Here is a 19,230-nt window from a genome sequence, read left to right as displayed (position 1 = left end):
TCAAACTGGACAGTCTCTACGTAAAAGAATAAATGGACACAAATCAGATGTCAAGAATTATAACATTCATAAACCAGTGGGAGAACACTTCAATCTCTCTGGTCACGCAATCACAGACATGAAGGTCGCTATCTTAAAACAAAAAACTTCAAATCCAGACTCCAGCGAGAAACTGCTGAATTGGAATTCATTTGCAAATTGGATACTATTAATTTAGGCTTAAATAGAGACTGGGAGTGGCTAAGTCATTATGCAAGGTAGCCTGTTTCCTCTTGTTTTTTCCTAACCCCCCCCCCCCCCCATGTTCTGGTTTAACTTGGATTTAAACTTGAAGAGTGGTCAGTTTGGATGAGCTATTACCAGCAGGAGAGTGAGTTTCTGTGTGTATGGGGGTGAGGTGGGGGGGATGTGAGAAAACCTGGATTTGTGCAGGAAATAGCCCAACTTGATTATCATGCACATTGTGTAAAGAGTTGTCACTGTGGATGGGCTATCACCAGCAGAAGAATGAATTTGTGTGGGGGGGGTGGAGGGTGAGAAAACCTGGATTTGTGCTGGAAATGGCCCACCTGATGATCACTTTAGATAAGCTATTACCAGCAGGACAGTGGGGTGGGAGTAGGTATTGTTTCATATTCTCTGTGTACATATCAAGCCTGCTGCAGTTTCCACGATATGCATCTGAGGAAGTGAGCTGTAGCTCACGAAAGCTTATGCTCTAATAAATTGGTTAGTCTCTAAGGTGCCACAAGTACTCCTTTTCTTTTTAGTAAAGGGAAAATTACCATCAGGAAATAATTTTTACACAAACTAAAATCTCTTTTGGGGGGGGGAACCCAGCCGCGGGGCGGGGCTGAGGAGAAGGCCCCACCCATCTCCACGATCTCACTCGTTTCCGCTGCCCCTGGGTTGGGTACCAGAGAGGGAAAGTGCTCAGCGACTCCGGGCTCAATGAGGCAGGTTGTTACTGACCCCAGCGGGGCGCCGGGGCTGATGGGAACGGGCCCGCAGCGCTGACACACAGCTCCCAAGCCTAGGGCGTCCCGAGGCCGTAGCTATAGAGCCAGTCACGCCGGCTCCCTTGTTGCTATGTACGTCAGCACGTAGGGGCACGTCTGTCGTTGCTAGGGGAGCTCAACGTGCAGGGGGGATGACGTAGTGACGCCGCGGTGCCGAGCCGAGGAAGGGGAGGGTGCAACTGCTGCTACCACCGCTCCGGCCGGTGAGTCCTGGGGGGGTTGTTGTTGGCCCGGCGCAGCATCGCCCGGGGTTGTCCTCTGTCCCCACCCACCAAGGGGGCGCGCAGCCCCGGCAAGGGGTGGTGGCGGGGCGCGCACCCCTCGCCGCGTGTGAGCGGGGGGCGGGCCCCTCCGCCCCCTGAGGGCTTCTGTGCGTCCTCTGGGGATTTCGCGGTCCCGGCCTGGGCGCCTGCTCTCCTGTGTGTCAAGGGTTGCACGCCGCGGTCGGTGTTTAGGCTGTTCCGTCCCGACCGGCCCTTGGCCGAGCCGCTGCCTCCCCTCCGGCCGCGGCTGGCACCCGCCCGCCGCCATGTCAGGGCCAGCGAATACGACCCCGGCACAGCGCTGTGAGGGGATAATTCGTGGTCCCCGGCACTGGGGAGCACAAACGGGGGCCCGCTGTAGAAACCCTGTTATTGTGCGAGGGAGGGAGTGCACCTGAAATGGCCTGTAGTGGGGAGCAGGAAAGGGGCGCGGGGGAAGCAACGTCCATAGTGTGACAGGTTTCAGTGGTAGCCGTGTTAGTCTGTATCAGCAAAAAAACCGAGGAGTCCTTGTGGCACTTCAGAGACTAGCACTTGTTTTAGTGCCCTGGCAGTGCCAGTCTAGTTAAAGTTGCATTATGACTTCTGCTTGACCTCTCCAAATACCCTAAAATCGATGGATTTAGTTGGATTTCTTTGGAGTTGAGTGTGCCTGAGGAGAGTGCAGGGTAGCGCTAGTGACTCCAATTTTGGGGGTCAGTTGAGGTAGCAGTTGTGACGACAGAAGCCTAGAAAAAAGTAGCTGTTTTTGAGAGTCTCTAGATGGCTTTTTTTTTTTTTTTTTTGGCTTGGAGCTAAAGATCAAACTATTGATGTGCTGCAGCTCAAAATGGTCCCAATCTGAGTTTTTCTTAAGTTGGTACATGGTATCTACTAAGTCTGTGGGGAACCCAAATTGAGGAAAGTTTTTAAGATGGGGTTTGGTTTTGTTTTTTTTACAGCATGCACGCACCAGTACAGAAAAATGGCACCATTTACAAGCTTTGAGTCTTACAGCATGTACAGTGCTCTGAAATCCAAAGGGTTACTCATATTTCTTTCAGTGTAGCAGCCGAGTTAGTCTGTATTCGCAAAAAGAAAAGGAGTACTTGTGGCACCTTAGGACTAACAAATTTATTTGAGCATAAACTTTCGTGAGTGAGCTGTAGCTCACGAAAGCTTATGCTCAAATAAATTTGTGAGTCTCTAAGGTGCCACAAGTACTCCTTTTCACATTTCTTTGAAATTTGATGTGCCTCATGAGGGTGCAAAGTAGCATTAGTAATCCAAATTTGGGATCATTTGAGCAAGGGTTACGATGTTACAACCTCCCTCCCCCCAAAAAAGATTTCTGTTGCCTTGTACTGCTAAATTGATAGGTACTAATGACTGAATGAATCACTGACCTCTTTGAGACTGGCTGTGAACTAATCCTTCAATTAACATAACTAAGGATAACTTCCCTTGCTTAATAACTTAATGTTGTAGCTGTGTAGGTCCTAGGATATTAGAGAGACAAGGTGGGTGAGCTAATATCTTTGATTGGACCAACTTCTTCTGTTGGTGAGAGAGACAAGCTTTCGAGCTCTTCCTCGGACTTCTGTGTAAAGTTTGTTTCTCACCAACAGAAGTTGAGCAAATCAAAGATATTAGTTCACCCACCTTGTCTAATAACAGGATAAGTTAATCATAAGTCCCCATGTAAGATAAAAGGAGTGAATGGGTTAAGTGATTGAAGGTTGGTGTAACTTGTGAGTGGGATAATTGTGGTGGCAATTCCATTTTTGGGGGGGTATAATCAAAGTCTTTAGGAGGAAAAAATTAGCACGAATGCTTCCTGGGAGTGGTATTAGGGGATGGAGGAGTGAGGGAATAGATGGAGAGAGGTTTGGATCTTTAGCAAATGGATGGGGATAAATAGTGTGGTGAGTAGTAGAAGAGGGGTGAGGGAGGCTTGGGGATTATGGGTTTTGGAGGGGTGGGACACTGGGAAGGGGGACATGGGGGTGAGTGCCAGCAGGATTGGTGTAGAATAGAGGCTGGGGTACCTGTCAGCGCCATATTCTCCCCTTGTGTGTGTGTTCCCATATCTGGAGACCTCTTGCCCCTCTCTGTGGGTCTGAGCTACCCTCCCTACCCCCTCATATAAGCAGGGGTATAGGGGGGCTTGCTCCTCTTGGGGTGACTGAGCCCCTTTCTTTGCTGTCTGTGTATGCCAAGATCCGCAGGGCCCATGCACATATACAGAGGTTGGACACCCCCCTCCCTACCCTGCTCCATGTGAGCCAGTTTTGGGGGATGGGGGCAGCTTGACCTTTTGGGAGAGTTCGATCTCCTTCCTGTCCCCATATGAGCCAGGATATAGGGAAGTCCTTGCTTTTTGTGTTGGGAGCTGAGAATGGGCATACTTAATGCATATCACAGGCTCTGAAACACTTAGGAGGGACATGGAAACAACCACTGGGATAAATGAAGTGGTTCTCATGTCTGAGACTATGTCTACACTATGCAGCTTTTAGCAACACGGCTGTGCTGCTACAGTCATGCTGCTAAAAGGTGAGCAATGTAGCTGCTGTTTGTCGGCAGGAGGGAGCTCACCTGCATACAGAAAAATTCCACCCCAATGAGCAGCAGCAGCAGCTTTCGACAACGTACTGTTCACATCGGTGCTTTTCATCTGTAAAACTTTTGTCGTTCAGGGGTGTTAAAAAACCACACACACACCGCCCCCCCCCCGAACGACAAAAAGTTTTGCCGATGAAGTTCCAGTGTAGACCAAGCCTGAATTATTAGTTCAGGTTGTATTCATCTCCATGGCATGTTCTTATTCACGCTTTTCAGAGCCTTATATGCTGCAGATGGATGTGTAGAGGAGCCCTTTCCCCCTATCTGTCCTGTTTAAAGGACAATGCTTTAAAATCCACATGTTTTCATGTTTTTTTTTTTTTTTTTTTAATTTGCTGGGCCTTGTGGGAATGCAGAGTAGGATTAGTGACCCAAATTGGAGGTCATTTGAGCCAAGGTTTCTGGAGATATAATCCCCGAATAAAATAGCTGTTTGTGGGGGTTTTTTAATTTCTAGGGTGGTTTTTTTGGTGTATGTGGAGAACTAGAGATCCAGCTGTTGCTGTGATGTGGGTCAAAATGGTCTCAGTCAGTTTTTACCTTTGGTAATGCATGGCCCCTACTAAGTTTTTGGTGGCTCAAATAGTGAATAGTATTTAAGAACAATTTCAACAGTTGGTGAAGAGCATGTATGTTTCAGCTTCTTTTACAACCCATTCACTCTTACGCACAGGATTCCATCTAATACTGTTAAAGGATATAAAGGGAGTGGAAGGTTGCCCATGCCACCTTCCCTTTACCCTCTTCAAGCAGTGCCTCAGTATGCACATAGACACAAGTAACGTTAGCCCTTGGCACTAGAAAGGCTTGTCTTCACATACAGCACTACAGCTGCGTGGCTGCAGCACTTTGGTTAATCCCCTCCTCCCTGAGAGGTGGGAGCTATGTTGACAGCAGAAGCTATCCCGTTGACATAGCACTGTACACACGGAGTTAGGTCAGTATAACCCTGTTGCTCAGGGATGTAGATTTTTCACACCCCTGAGTGGTGTAGTTATACCAGTATAGGTATGTAGTGTTGACCTGGCTTAAGATTCAGGAGGTTCCAGATCCAGACCTCACACAGGCACTTAACCAACTCTGCAGAAAGAGTACCACCCATGTACAATTTAAGAACCACTTCACAGCCTTTTGCAACCTCCTTACACTTATTCATAGGATACCTTCTCAACCTACACTTTCACTATACCATCATTATAACATTAAAATCCTTTCATATTCCACCTCACTGCTGACAATAATCCTTGTAATAAAAGCCCTATACCTTGCTACTTACATAACCTACATAATTCTGTATTGAAATAATGCATAATGGATCCCAAAGGTGCACATGCAGCTCTTCTCTTTGCTCATATACACTGAAGTGTGCCAAACAGAGATCTCTTCAGAGCATAATCACAGGTCTGTCTCACACCTCAAGATAATCCACACCTGTCCTTATTATCACAAACACACCTTTACCAACAGGACCTAACTACTGCTTTCACTCTTTAGTGAAGGTACACATAATGTCTGACACACTGATTGTACCTGGAGTATATGCAAATAATTCCCATTGGCTACTGCCATTTCCAAGGGACCAGGGAGGATATGGCATGGGCAACCTTTTTTTTCCTTTCTTTTTCTTATACTTTTATGTCCTTTAAAAGCGTTAGATGGAATCCTGTGGGGGAGAGTGAATTGGTTGTAAGAAGAGGTGAAGAGCTTGTACATTTCAGCAACTATGGTACTGGCAGAGCAAAGGTATGGGTCTTAATAAGACCTACTGGGGCACTGCTCCAAGAAGGGAGGGTTAAGGTTCCATGGGCAGCCTTAACTGTGCATTTCCTTGGTTTCAGACATTTGAGTTTTGCTCAACTGAGCATTCCCTCAGGGGGACAACATAAGAATGGCCATAATGGGTCAGACCCATGCTCCAGCTAGTCTAATATCCGGTTTTCCGACAGTAGCCAATGCCAGGTGATTCAGAGAGAATAAACAGAACAGGCAGTCTTTGAGTGGTCCATCCCCTGTCGTCCACTCCTGGCTTCTGGCAAACCACGGCTAGGGACACTCAGAGCATGGTGTTGCATCCCTGCTCATCCTGGCTAATAGCCATTGATGGACCTCTCCTCCAGGAATTTCTCTCTTTTTTTTTTCTCAAAAAGAAGAGGCATACTTGTGGCACCTTAGAGACTAACAAATTTATTTGAGCATAAGCTTTCGTGAGCTACAGCTCACTTCATTGGATGCATACAGTAGAAAATACACGAAAGCTTATGCTCACATAAATTTTAATCTCTGTAATGCATCTGATGAAGAGAGCTGTAGCTCATGAAAGCTTATGCTCAAATAAATTTGTTAGTCTCTAAGGTGCCACAAGTACTCCTTTTCTTTTTGCGAATACAGACTAACACGGCTGCTACTCTGAAACCTCTCTTTTTTTTTTTTTAACCTTGTTATAGTTTTGGCCTTCGCAGCATCTCCTGGCAAAGAGTTCCACATGTTGATTGTGCATTGTGTAAAGAAAGTACTTCCTTTCATTTGTTTTAAACCAGCTGATTATTAATTTCATTTGGTGTCCCCAAGTTGTCATGTTATGTGAAGGAGTAAATAACACTTCCTTAATCACTTTCTCCACACCAGTCAAGATTTTATAGACCTCGATCGTATCTCCCCTTACTTGTCTTGTTTCCAAGTCCCAGTCTTTTTAAGCTCTCCTCATATTGTGCTGTTCCATACCCCTAATCATTTTTGTTGCCCTACTATGTACCTTTTCCGATTCCAATGTATTTTTTTAAAAAATAGGGCGATCAGGTCTGCTTGCAGTATTCAAGATGGGGTTGTACCATGGATTTATATAGAGGTATTATGGTATTTTCTGTCTTATTATCTATCCCTTTCCTAATGGTTCCTAACATTGTTAGCTTTTTTGACTGCTGCTGCATTCTGAGTGGATGTTTTCAGAGAACTAGCCACAATGACTCCAAGAGCTCTTTCTTGAGCGGAACAGTGAATTTACATGCCATCATTTTGTATGTATAGTTGGGATTATGTTTTCCAATGTGCATTATTTTGCATTTATCAACATACCACCGTGCAACCTCAACTTCATGTTAATGTAGTTTTTTGCCTTTGAATTGTATAAATATAATTACTATAGTGTCTAAAGGTTATGGAACTCAAGGGAGACTTGAGTTCAATTCTTGGCACTTAACCTCTGTGTCTCAGTTGTCCAACTTCTGCTTACATGTTGCATTCCTTTCTCCCGCACTTTGTTTAGAATGCAAACTCTTTAGAATTGCTGCTTACTGTGATTCAGTACAGTGCCTAGCACAGTGGAGCCCTAACATTGGTTGGACTCTCTTAAGTGCTTCTGGAATATAAAGAACAATGTGTATATGTAATGTTAACAGGTGCTTTCAGGGTCTAAGTATCTATTACCACTGTACATTGTGGAATAGCTGCTACTCAGAAAAAGCTGCTCTGGACTTATCTATGTGGGAAAGTTAGTGCAGAGAAAAGTAAGCTGTAAATTTAGTGCAGAATAACTAGTGCGCATTAACTCCCCATGTGGACACTTGGGCCTTGTCTACACTACACAGTTTTGTCAGCAAAAGGCAGCTTAGTGGGGAGAGAATAGTGAGCAAATCCCTTTTTTTCTTTTAATTTCCCCCTCCCACAAGAAGGGAGTAGGGGGCAAGGCAAACAAAAACATTTTTTTTTAAATTGTAACACTGTTACATTAATTTTCAGAAATCAGGAGATTTCAGAATGTCTTAACTTCTGTGATGTACATACTATATGGATTACTTTGATTTACTACTTGTCATTAGCTAGAGCCAGTTACATCCTCAGTTATGCGCGCACAGCTCCAATTGACCTTAATGGTAATTGCAGGGATGTATCAGGATAAAATTATATGCTGTACATGCAGAATGGAGAGACATAATCTGATCTGTTTTTACTGCTTGTTGATTAAAATTATAATTATACTGTGGCGGGTTGGGACCCCCGCGCCCCCCCCTTTCAGCGCCCCCCTGATGTACTGGGGTTTCATTGAACCTGCCTGCTCCGCTAGCCTGGGCTCCCTCTCCCTGTTTTGCTGAATCAGGCTCTTCGGCTTCTGACAGCACACACATGCTCAGGTAGGGACGCACCAGCTGTAGAAACTCACAGGGTCTGCAAGCAGCTCTCTATGGGAAGATTCAGCTAGGAAATTGCTCAGCACTCAAGTGCAGCTCCCCTCTGGAAAGTACACCCAAAATAATATTGTCTTGCGCTGTATAGAAAGATCTACCCAGTGCAAGCTCATAAAAATTCTCCCTCTCCCTCAATATGGAGAGAGAGAGATGCAGAGCTTCTTTCTCCCTCTCCCCCCCGATATGAATTGCACAAACTGGGTTATGTTATAAACAAGAAATAAGTTTATTAACTACAAAAGATAAATTTTAAGTGATAAGGCATAGCAAACATAACAAAGCAGATTACTGAGCAAATAAAACAAAACATGCAAACTAAGCTTCATATACTCAAGAAACAGGTAACAAAATTTAATTTCTCACCCTAAATGTTGTTTTAGTCAAGTTGCAGAGTTTCTGTAGCTTAGAGTTCCAGTGATTTCTCTTTACAGACTAGACTCCTGTCTTAGTTTGGACTCAGCCCTTGCCTTTCCCACAGCTCAGTTCCTTTGTCTCTTCAGGTACTTTTAGAAGTCTTTCTTCTTTGGGCAGGAGGGCATGGAGAAGAGGCCTGTTTGCCTTACTCCCCAGCCTTAAATAGAATTTACATAAGGCAGGAAGCCTTTGTTTCCAGTGGAAAAATACCAGTAGTGTCCAAGGTGGTTCCTTGTACCAGGTGACATCACCTGACGTTGCAGTGTCAAAGCAACCATGAAACCAGGTTTATTTGTGTAACCCTTCTGCCCATCAGAGTTGGCAGCAACAAGGGCTGGGTTCAGTATCTAGGGGTTCCATTCCAATAACACAATGCAAAACCGGCTCGAGTCCCCACCCAGTGACCTGGGACAAATATATACCACCCCCGCTGGGCGCCTCCAAGAGGCAATACTTCCCCTCTCGCAAGCACAGAGTCTGAGTGTAGCAAAAAGCCTTTTAATAACAGAGAGAAACAGTGTGGCATTATGTTGGGGAAACACCACCAACAGGATTCATAACACAACCTATGAGCAAAAAACCCACCCCAAGCAAATTGGGGCGTGTCCTTTCCCTTTGGTTCTTGAGTCCAGCAACCCAAAATCACCCAAAGTCCCACAACCTAAAAGTTTCTGTCCCTGGTCAGGGCAGCCCCAGAGTTTGAAAGTTTATCTGCAGAGTTTTACCTCACAACCTCGGTGGAGATGGAGGAGGTTAAGGGGTACCTTATACGGTCCAAAGCTTATTGCCCCACCTCTCCATGGGGCTTCGCTCTGCCAGCTGCCCCCATGAGCTGCTCCAGGCATCCGACAAACTGCTCCGCTCCACCAGCCGCTCTGCTTGCCAGCCGTCCCGCAAACTGCTCCCCAATATATCTTCAGGCTCCCCCACTACTTAACACAACACTCAATGAGTTCAGCTGTTAGTAAGTTTAGCTCTCTTGTGATTTCAGCTTGTAGTAGGGGAGCCTCAGTGCTGGTGCACTATTAGCCCAAAGTGAATTTGGCTCAGCAGTCTAACAAGACTCCTAATGGAATCAAAATTAGCTCTGATATTCCACAGTGGTGAGAGGAGGAAGTGCATTTAGCATGTAAGGCCCTCACCAGGGGCCCATACCACCAAGTATTAATACCTGTCCCCAACCTTTCTCTATTCACTGGGTTTTGGATCCCATGACCCTTGCCTAGCGAGTGCTGCTTAGGTGATGGTGAGTCCCTGCATCATAACAAAAGGCCAAGTACAGTTCCACTGTCCTTGATTCACATAATCAGGATAATAACAGTTTATTCCTGCCCCTATAACAGAGAAACTGGGGCTCCTACAGCAGCCAAAGTGACCATCTAGGCAGGGTGGGTGTGCCTATGCAAATGAGATCAGCCCCTGAAGTTCTTTTCCACAACCTACCATGACTTGCCACCAGATGTCAGGGTAGAGCTCATCCTGACTCTGCTTACATTTGCAATGTCCACAGGAAGGAACTTCCAGAAGATGGGACATCCACATCTTCAAAGCTTTTTTCCTAATGACCTATCAAGGCCGATTGCTTACTGTCTGGTTGGCGTCTCCAAGTATAACCATAGTTGTAATTGTTACATAGTCAATATTCCTAACTCCAGATACAGAAATGATACATGCATACAAATTGGATAATCACATTCAGTAAATCATAACCTTTCCAATGATAATTTTATGTGAGCCATCTTGCATAAAATATCTTAGTTTTGCCATATTTATATCATAAGCATATTTCTAAAAATAATATGGAGTGTCACATCACGTATACCAACACAATATTTTTGTTTATATTCCTAATCCAGGGTTGTGAGTTCAATCCTTGAGGGGGCCATTTAGGGGGTTCTGGGGCAAAATTGGGGATTGGTCCTGCTTTGAGAGGGGGGTTGGACTAGATGACCTCCTGAGGTCCCTTCCAACTCTGATATTCTATGAATCTATAATAAGGTTTTCATATAGACTGCAGATGATACCAAAGATATCATAGATTCATAGATATTTAGGTCAGAAGGGACCATTATGTTCATCTAGTCTGAACTCCTGCACAACGCAGGCCACAGAATTTCACCCACCACTCCTGCAAAAAACATCTCACCTATGTCTGTGCTATTGAAGTCCTCAAATTGTGGTTTAAAGACTTCAAGGAGCAGAGAATCCTCCAGCAAGTGACCTGTGCCCTATGCTACAGAGGAAGGCGAAAAACCTCCAGGGCCTCTTCCAATCTGCCCTGGAGGAAAATTCCTTCCTGATCCCAAATATGGCGATCAGCTAAACTCTGAGCATATGGGCAAGATTCATCAGCCAGATACTACAGAAAATTCTTTCCTGGGTAACTCGGATCCCACCCAATCTAATATCCCATCACAGGCCATTGGGCCTGTTTACCATGAATATTTAATTACCAAAACCATGTTATCCCATCATACTGATTAGGAGTTGAAAAAGCCGGACAATTTGTCTTCCTCTTCCAATATATAATTAAAATGTGCTGTAAGATGATATCTACTAATTCTAAAATATTGAGGCATATGGTAACCAGAAACAATCAGGTCAGTTTATTTTCTTATATATTCAGACATTTAAAGTAGTTTTATTTAACTAATAAAACTTATTTTTTGCCCATTTTAATTGAATTCCAATTTCAATCGAAATGCAACTTGACACATCACAAGTAAAAAATAAAAGGTAGGATTCACTATTTGCAAACATCATAAAACATGTAAAAATTAAGAACCTGAATAAATGTGTGTTAAGCTATATAACTGCATAAATATGTATAGCTATAGTATGTTGTCCTGGTGAGCAAAAATATATCAGTTTTAGTGGAAAAGGTATATTTAGATGCAAATCAACATGTTTTAACGGTTACTGTGACCCTAGAAACTCTGGATGCCAACTGGCAGAGGGCACTGGTGTGTATAGGGGTATAGGATCCTCTGGGTTCAACGAAAGAAAGTGTAAGGATTAAGACATTAAAGCATGTCTCACACAGGTCCTCATAGCCATTGTGAGATGTATGTTTGGAAAATATGTTCAGAACTATGTGTTTTATACTAAAAGTTATGTTCTCTAGATCTGTAGTTAAAAACAGGTCACTGAAAGGTAGTGTGTCTTGAAACAAACTCCTCCAGACAGAGGGGTGGGAGACACACATCTCCTGTGGGGACCATTGTGTATTGTATGTCATACAATAGGATTGTATTAGCATTCTAAACCAAATGCTAATGAGGAGCTGGTGGAAACTTCAGAAGAAAAGTAACAGAAAAAGTAAACAGCGGGGAGGGGGGAGGAGGAGGATGGTACCTTTTGTGACGTAAACATCAAAGATCTGTTGTGGTATATTTGGGGGTGAAAAAATAGACCCTGGTATCCTTCACCGAGGAAGTAAACTGGCAGTAAGTTTGCTTCATGAAAAGGGGACCTCGGCAAGGCTTGGTTGAAAGTGCTGGAGAGAGCTTTGGGTGAGAAAAAGTTCTGTAGACAGTTTCCTTAGGTTTAGACACAACGATAACTTGTTATGCATCTGATGAAGTGAGCTGTAGCTCAGGAAAGCTTATGCTCAAATAAATTGGTTAGTCTCTAAGGTGCCACAAGTACTCCTTTTCTTTTTGCGAATACAGACTAACATGGCTGCTACTCTGAAACCTGATAACTTGTTAGTTTAGTCTTTAGAATGCATGCTATGATGTTTTATTATGTAATCATTTGTTCCCATCTCTCACACTGGTTTTGATCTGAATCTCTGTTCTTTCTTAAAGAAATACGCTTTTGGTTTATAATTGGATTCAAGTGTTGTGTGTGATGTAGGAGCAGTGGTCTAAGGTAAAACAGGTAAACTGTGGTACACTGTAACTTTGGGATGAGATGATCTGGGATTTCTCTCAGTATCCAGTGATCAGGGGCTGGACACCACAAGGGTACACTTTGAAGGAACTTGGAGGCTGAGGTAAATCTATTGTCAACCTGCCAGGCAAAGACAGAGCTGGTGTAGCCCAGAGAAGAGTGAGTGGCTGACAGACTAATTGTATTAGGCAGCCAATACCCAGCTAACATAGGCAAGACTCCCTAGCACTGGAGGTAGTTGGTTACAAAGTGACTCACCGCCTTGAATACCCCAAGAAGCATCACAGTTACCAACCATTAAATTAGATCAGAACTAATGATTTAAATCAAGGATTCCTGCTTGCTGATTTAAATAATGATTAATATAAAGCTGATTTTTAAAAAGGTTCCAGAGGTGATACTGGCACTTACAGATTGGTAAACCTAACTTCAGTAGCAGGAAAACTGGTAAACAGAATTATCAGATGCGTGGATGAGCATGAGTTGTTGGAAAAGATTCAACTTGACTTTTGTAAAGGGCAATCATGCCTCGACACCCTCAAAGAATTCTAATAGATTGGTAACAAATGTGGCCAAGGGTGACCCAGTGGGTACAGCGTACTTTGAGTTTCAGAAAGCCTTTGAACAAGGTCCTTTACCGAATCGGGCTCTTAAGCAAAGTAAGCAGTCATGGGATAAATAGGGGAAGGTCTTCTCATGGATCATTAACTGGTTAAGAGACAGGAAATAAAGGGAAGGAATAAATGGTGAGTTTTCAGAATGGAGAGGGGTAAATAACAGGGTCCCCCAGGGATTTGTAGTGGGATCTTTGCTGTTCAATGTTCATAAATGATCTGGGAAAAGGACTAAACAGTGAGGTAGCAAAATTTGCCGATGATAACTTCTTGAGTAATTTTGTAAGTCCAAAGCAGAAGAGTGAAGAGTTACTAAGGGATCTCACAAGACTGGGTGACTGGGCAACAAAATAGCAGATGAATTTCAATGTTGATACATGCAAAGTAATGCGTATTGGAAAACATAATCCCAAATACACATACAAAGTGATGGGGTCTAAATTGGCTATTACCACTCAAGAAAGAGATCTTGGAGTAATTCTGGTTAATTCTCTGAAAACATCCGCTCAGTGTGCAGCAGCAGTCAATAAAGCTAAAAGGATCAGGAAAGGGATAGATGATAAGACCGTAAACATCATAATGCCATTATATAAATCCATGCCCACACCTTGAAGACTGCATGCAATTCTGGTTGCCCCATCCCAAAGATATATTAGAATTGGAAAAGATACATAGAAGGGCAACAAAAATGATTAGGGGTATGGAATGGCTTCTGTATGAGGAGAGATGAAAAAGACGGAGACTGTTCAGCTTGGAAAAGAGACGACTAACGGGGGGTGGTGGAGAGAGGAGAGAATATGAGGTCTATGAAAATTGTGAATGCTGTGGAGAAAGGGAATAAGGAAGTGTTCTTTAGCCCTTTATATAACAGAAGAATCAGAGGTCACCCAATGAAATTAATAGGCAGCAGGTACTTGTTGCCAGGGAGTACTGTGAAGCCCAAAATATAACTTGATTCAAAAGAGAACTAGATAAGTTCATGGAGGATAGGTCCATCAATGGATATTAGACAAGATGATCAGGGATGCACCCCTATGTTCTGGAGGTCCCTCCGCCTCTTGAATGGCAGATGCTGGGAGTGGATGACAGAATGGATCACTTGATGATTGTCCTGTTCTATTAATTCTCTTTGAAGTGTCTGGCATTGGCCATTGTAGGAAGAGAGGATACTGGGCTAAATGGACCATTGGTCTAACCCAGTACAATCATTCTTATGTTCTTAGTTTCCAAACCAATTCTGAATATCAAATTAAAGGTGTGCTGACCAATACAGCTTGTGCCTGAAACTGCCTGGGGTACTCTTGTAGCTGTTGTGCAAGTGGTGAGATTGCAAAATTGCATACATGAGTCATCCTTGGTAGTAACATCTCCTAGGACTGTTAATTTTGATGGCTGTAATGCAAAGCTGAATCATTTTGAGAAAAATCTTAAGAGTTGTAAGGTGGCCTGTATATCACCTTGATCTCTAGATTAATTTGATACTAGGGTGTATTCAAATTCATTTTCAGGGGTGAGTCACCTCCTACGCTGCAGCTTAACATTAAAAAGTATGGGCACATATTGTCCCTGTCCCTGCCTGGATTTATATCTAATGGAGTAACCAGCCGGGCAGAGATCAGCCATATAGCATCATTGGCAACTTCCTGCAGTGTGTCTGCAATGCAGGCATGATCAGGCAGTGCCATTTATGATTAAATAATGATGGTATTTGGCCTTATTCCAAACAGATTATGCACTGAATGTGACCAGAACCTCCATTTCAAACCAGCTTTAGTATCCTACAGTGCCCTAGTCAAGGTTGAAAGGTAAATTCTAAACCCCCAACACTTGATCTATATCAAGTTATCAGTCATCTCAATCCTTCGTTGCTACAGAATTTGAAAAACTCCCACACCAGTAACCAATCCATTTCTTGGAACGCTAAGTCTTCAGCAATCAGCATAGTTGTAGTCCATACTCTTGACTAGCACAACATTGTTCCTTTTAGAGGGCAAATCACATCTATTGTCTAAATGGCGAAGCCTCCCAGAAATACTCCCCAAACCAGATTCTACCTATCATCCTGTACACCAGTGATAATCAGAGTTCAGTGGTTCAGGAGCCAAATTAGCGGTCAGCATTACCCAAAAGAGCCACAGTAGTGTGAATTCATTGTTGCATTTACTATAGTACTATATATTCATATTTAAACCGTATGATGGGAAATATTTAGTTTGTTTACATATATAAAATTCTCACAGCAAAATGATCAAGTGTTATTATTTTATCAACTGCAATTGGTTAATAACATAGTAAAAGCGTCCTGATTGGTTAATAACTTAGATTGGATAATTAAATCTCATAGGGTTTTAATATGTGCAGGAGACACATTAAAGGGCCACTTGCAGATTGTGAGCCTTAGTCTGAGTACTGCGGCTACACATTGATTCTTGCAGGAATACAAACTGCCACTTGCTAATCCAGAGGTTTTTTACCTGTTTTGACTTGAGGTGAAGGCTATTCATCTTTAACCCACTCAGTTACCAGGGTAGGCAGCATCTACAGATGTTGGAAATAAAGTTAGTGGAGAGCCAGATGAATCTTTTCTGTCAACTTGATTTCAAACACACCTAGAAAAATTAACCCATTGTGTGTGTTTGGTCACATCCCTCCACACACTGATGTCAAAAGGAAAGGAGGATGTAACAGAGTGTAGGGCAGATACATGGAAGTAAATAGATGGGGGGGAGGGGGGAAAGCGAATATCCTGCTACACCATAAACTGCCATGTATGAATCTCCCAGCTTCCCATGAGGATGAGAAAGTAGCAGGAAGATCTATGCCAGTTCTGGTGAGACTCATCTGGTTCTACTCTTAAGAGTCATAATTCAAGTGAAAAGCAGGGACTCCTAAAATGTAGGATGTGGAAATCCTGATGGGGATATAGATTCTAGATCTGCCACTAGGTGATACGTTATAATTAGGGCTGTCAAGCGATCAAAAAAATTAGTTGTGATTAATCATGTCATTAAAAAAATTAATCACACGATTAATCGCACTGTTAAACAATAATAGAATACCATTTATTTATATATTTTTGGATGTTTTGTACATTTTCAAATATATTTCAATTACAACACAGAACACAGAGTACGGGGCTCACTTTATATTTATTTTTTATTACAAATATATGTGCTGTAAAAAAAAAAACCAAAATAGTATTTTTCAAGTCACCTTATACAAGTACTGTAATGCAATCTTTTTATCGTGAAAGTTGAATTTACACATGTAGAATAATGTACAAAAAATAACTGCATTAAAAAATAAAACAATGTAAACCTTTAGAGCCTACAGGTCCACTCAGTCCTACTTCTCGTTCAGCCAGTCACTCAGACAAACAAGTTTGTTTACATTTGTGGGAGATAATGCTTACCACTTCTAGTTTACAATGTCACCTGAAAGCGAGAACAGGTGTTTGCATGACATTGTTGTAGCCGGCATTGCAAGATATTTACATGCCAGATGCGCTAAAGATTCATATCTCCCTTTATGCTTTAACCATCATTCCAGAGGACATGCATCCATGCAGATGATGGATTCTGCTCAATAACAATCCAAAGTAGAGCAGACCGATACATGTTCACTTTCATCATCTGAGTCAGATGCCACCAGCAGAAGGTTGATTTTCTTTTTTGTGGTTCAGGTTCTGTAGTTTCCGCATGGGCGTGTTGCTCTTGAAGACTTCTGAAAGCATTCTCCACATTCGTCCCGCTCAGATTTTGGAAGGCACTTCAGATTCTTGACCTTTGGGTCGAGTCCTGCAGCTATCTTTAGAAATCTCACATTGGTACCTTCTTTGCATTTAGTCAAATCTGTAGTGGAAGTTTTCTTAAAATGAACAACATGTGCTGGGTCATCATCAGAGACTACTGTAACATGAAATATATGGCAGAATGCAGGTAAAACAGCAGGAGACATACTATTCTCCACCCCACCCCCAAGGAGCTCAGTCAAAATTTAATTAACACATTATTTTTTTAACGAGCGACATCAGCATGGAAGCCCATCCTCTGGACTGGTACTGAAGCATGAAGCGGCACACGAATGTTTAGCATATCTGGCATGTAAATACCTTGCAATGCTGGCAACAAAAGTGCCACGTGCATGCCTGTTCTCACTTTCAGGTTTCAGAGTAGTTAGTCTGTATCCGTAAAAAGAAAAGGAGTACTTGTGGCACCTTAGGGACTAAGAATTTATTAGAGCATAAGCTTTCAAAGTGAGCTGTAGCTCATGAAAGCTTATGCTCTAATAAATTTGTTAGTCTCTAAGGTGCCACAAGTACTCCTTTTCTTTTCTCACTTTCAGGTGACATTGTAAATAAGCAGCCGGCAGCATTATCTCCCATAAATGTAAACAATCTTGTTTGTCTTAATGATTGGCTGAACAAGAAGTAGGAGTATGTGGCCTCCTAGGCTCTAAAGTTTTACATTGTTTTTCTGAGTGCAGTTATGTAACCAAAAAAAAAAATCTACATTTGTAAGTTGCACTTTCACAATAAAGAGATTGAACTACAGTACTTGTATGAGCTGAATTGAAAAATACTATTGAAAAAAACTGTTGAATTGGAATTCATTTGCAAATTGGATACAATTAACTTAGGCTTGAACAGAGACTGGGAGTGGCTAAGTCATTATGCAAGGTAACCTATTTCCCCTTGTTTTTTCCTACCACCCCCTTCCCCCTCTCCCCCCAGACGTTCTTATTAAATCCTGGATTTGTGCTGGAAATGGCCCACCTTGATTATCATACACATTGTAAGGAGAGTGATCGCTTTAGATAAGCTATTACCAGCAGGAGAGTGGGGTGGGGGGAGGTATTTTTTCATGCTTTGTGTGTATAAAAAGATCTTCTACACTTTCCACAATATGCATCCGATGAAGTGAGCTGTAGCTCACGAAAGCTTATGCTCAAATAAATTGGTTAGTCTCTAAGGTGCCACAAGTACTCCTTTTCTTTTTGCGAATACAGACTAACACGACTGTTACTCTGAAAACTATTTCTTTTGTTTATCATTTTTACAATGCAAGTATTTGTAATAAAAATAATATAAAGTGAGTGCACTGTACACTTTGTCTTCTGTGTTGTAATTTAAATCAATATATTTGAAAATGTAGAAAAACATCCAAAATATTTAATACATTTGAATTGGTATTCTATTGTTTAATAGTGCGATTAAAACTGCGATTAATTGTGATTACTTTTTTTGAGTTAATTGCGCGAGTTAACTGGGATTAATCGACAGCCCCAGTTATAATTTATAGATTTTTATTTGTTCTTTTGGTAAAAAGGTATTACATGATAAAATGCGTCTGGTTTTTCCTAAAGACTAATTTGTCTACAAATTTTCAGCAGCTAAAGGTATGTTAATTGATACTATGGTAAAGTCTACTATATAGAGAGCTTTGTTTTTGGGGGTGTTTGATTTATTATTCTTGAAAGTACCATAGCCTCTTTGATGTATCATGGAGGGGACCTATAGGATCACAAATTTAAGTAAAGGCTCAGAGTCCCAGATTCATAATTTTCATAAGTGGAAGCGATTTGTTTGGTATCAGTGGAGTTGTTTCTGCTTATACTTGCAGTGAGTTTGACCAAGAACACTCACCTAATGTAAGTAATAGGCAGAATGGGAGACCTGGATTCTGTTCCCCACGCTACTCTGACCTGTTGTGTGTCCTTGGGTCAGTCACCTCTTCTATCTTCTGCTTTTTTCTCTCTCACCCTTTCTGTCTTGTCTAAATTTAAGCTTTTGGGGGTAGGGATTCTCTTTTTTTGTACAGTATCTACCACAGTGAGGCTATGTTCTCAGAGCTTCTCGATGGTATTGAAATAGAAATACTCTATTTAAACTCAGTTGTATTTTTCGCTCTGCACACTTACTAGAATGTGCACATAAAACATATATAGCTAGGAGAATGCATTCAGTTTGTGACACTTCATACTATTTTATTACAGAAATGAATATGTGCAGTATGTGAATTTAATTACTTCTGTTTTCATGGAGGATTGCACACTGTGACAAAGTTCCTGAGTTACCTTGGTGGGTCTTGTGCTTATTGGCGGATTTGCTCACCTTGGAGCTTCACGGCAGCCCTCAGCTTGGCCGTTTTTCTGAATTCATGGTCCAGGTCGACGACTGCTGTGTCTGACCAGGAGTTGGGAGGATTTGGGGGGAACCCGGGCCTGCCCTCTAATCTGGGTT

At 42.4% G+C, this 19,230-nt stretch overlaps 1 protein-coding gene across 1 annotated transcript in view; it reads left to right on the top strand.

The window, feature by feature from the left end:
* Positions 1-1,052: 1,052 nt before the first annotated feature.
* Positions 1,053-19,230, top strand: part of BTBD9 (BTB domain containing 9) — a 291,643-nt gene continuing 273,465 nt past the window's right edge. Inside the window, exon 1 of the mRNA XM_084623356.1 lies at positions 1,053-1,222. The gene's annotated coding sequence lies outside the window, so the exon portion shown is untranslated. The remainder of the gene's footprint in view (positions 1,223-19,230) is intronic.

Source organism: Lepidochelys olivacea (genome assembly GCF_965140295.1).
Source record: "Lepidochelys olivacea isolate rLepOli2 genome assembly, chromosome: 3".
Classification (NCBI taxonomy): domain Eukaryota; kingdom Metazoa; phylum Chordata; order Testudines; family Cheloniidae; genus Lepidochelys; species Lepidochelys olivacea.
Note: the sequence above shows the minus strand (reverse complement) of the source record. Positions and strands in the feature narration are given on the sequence as shown.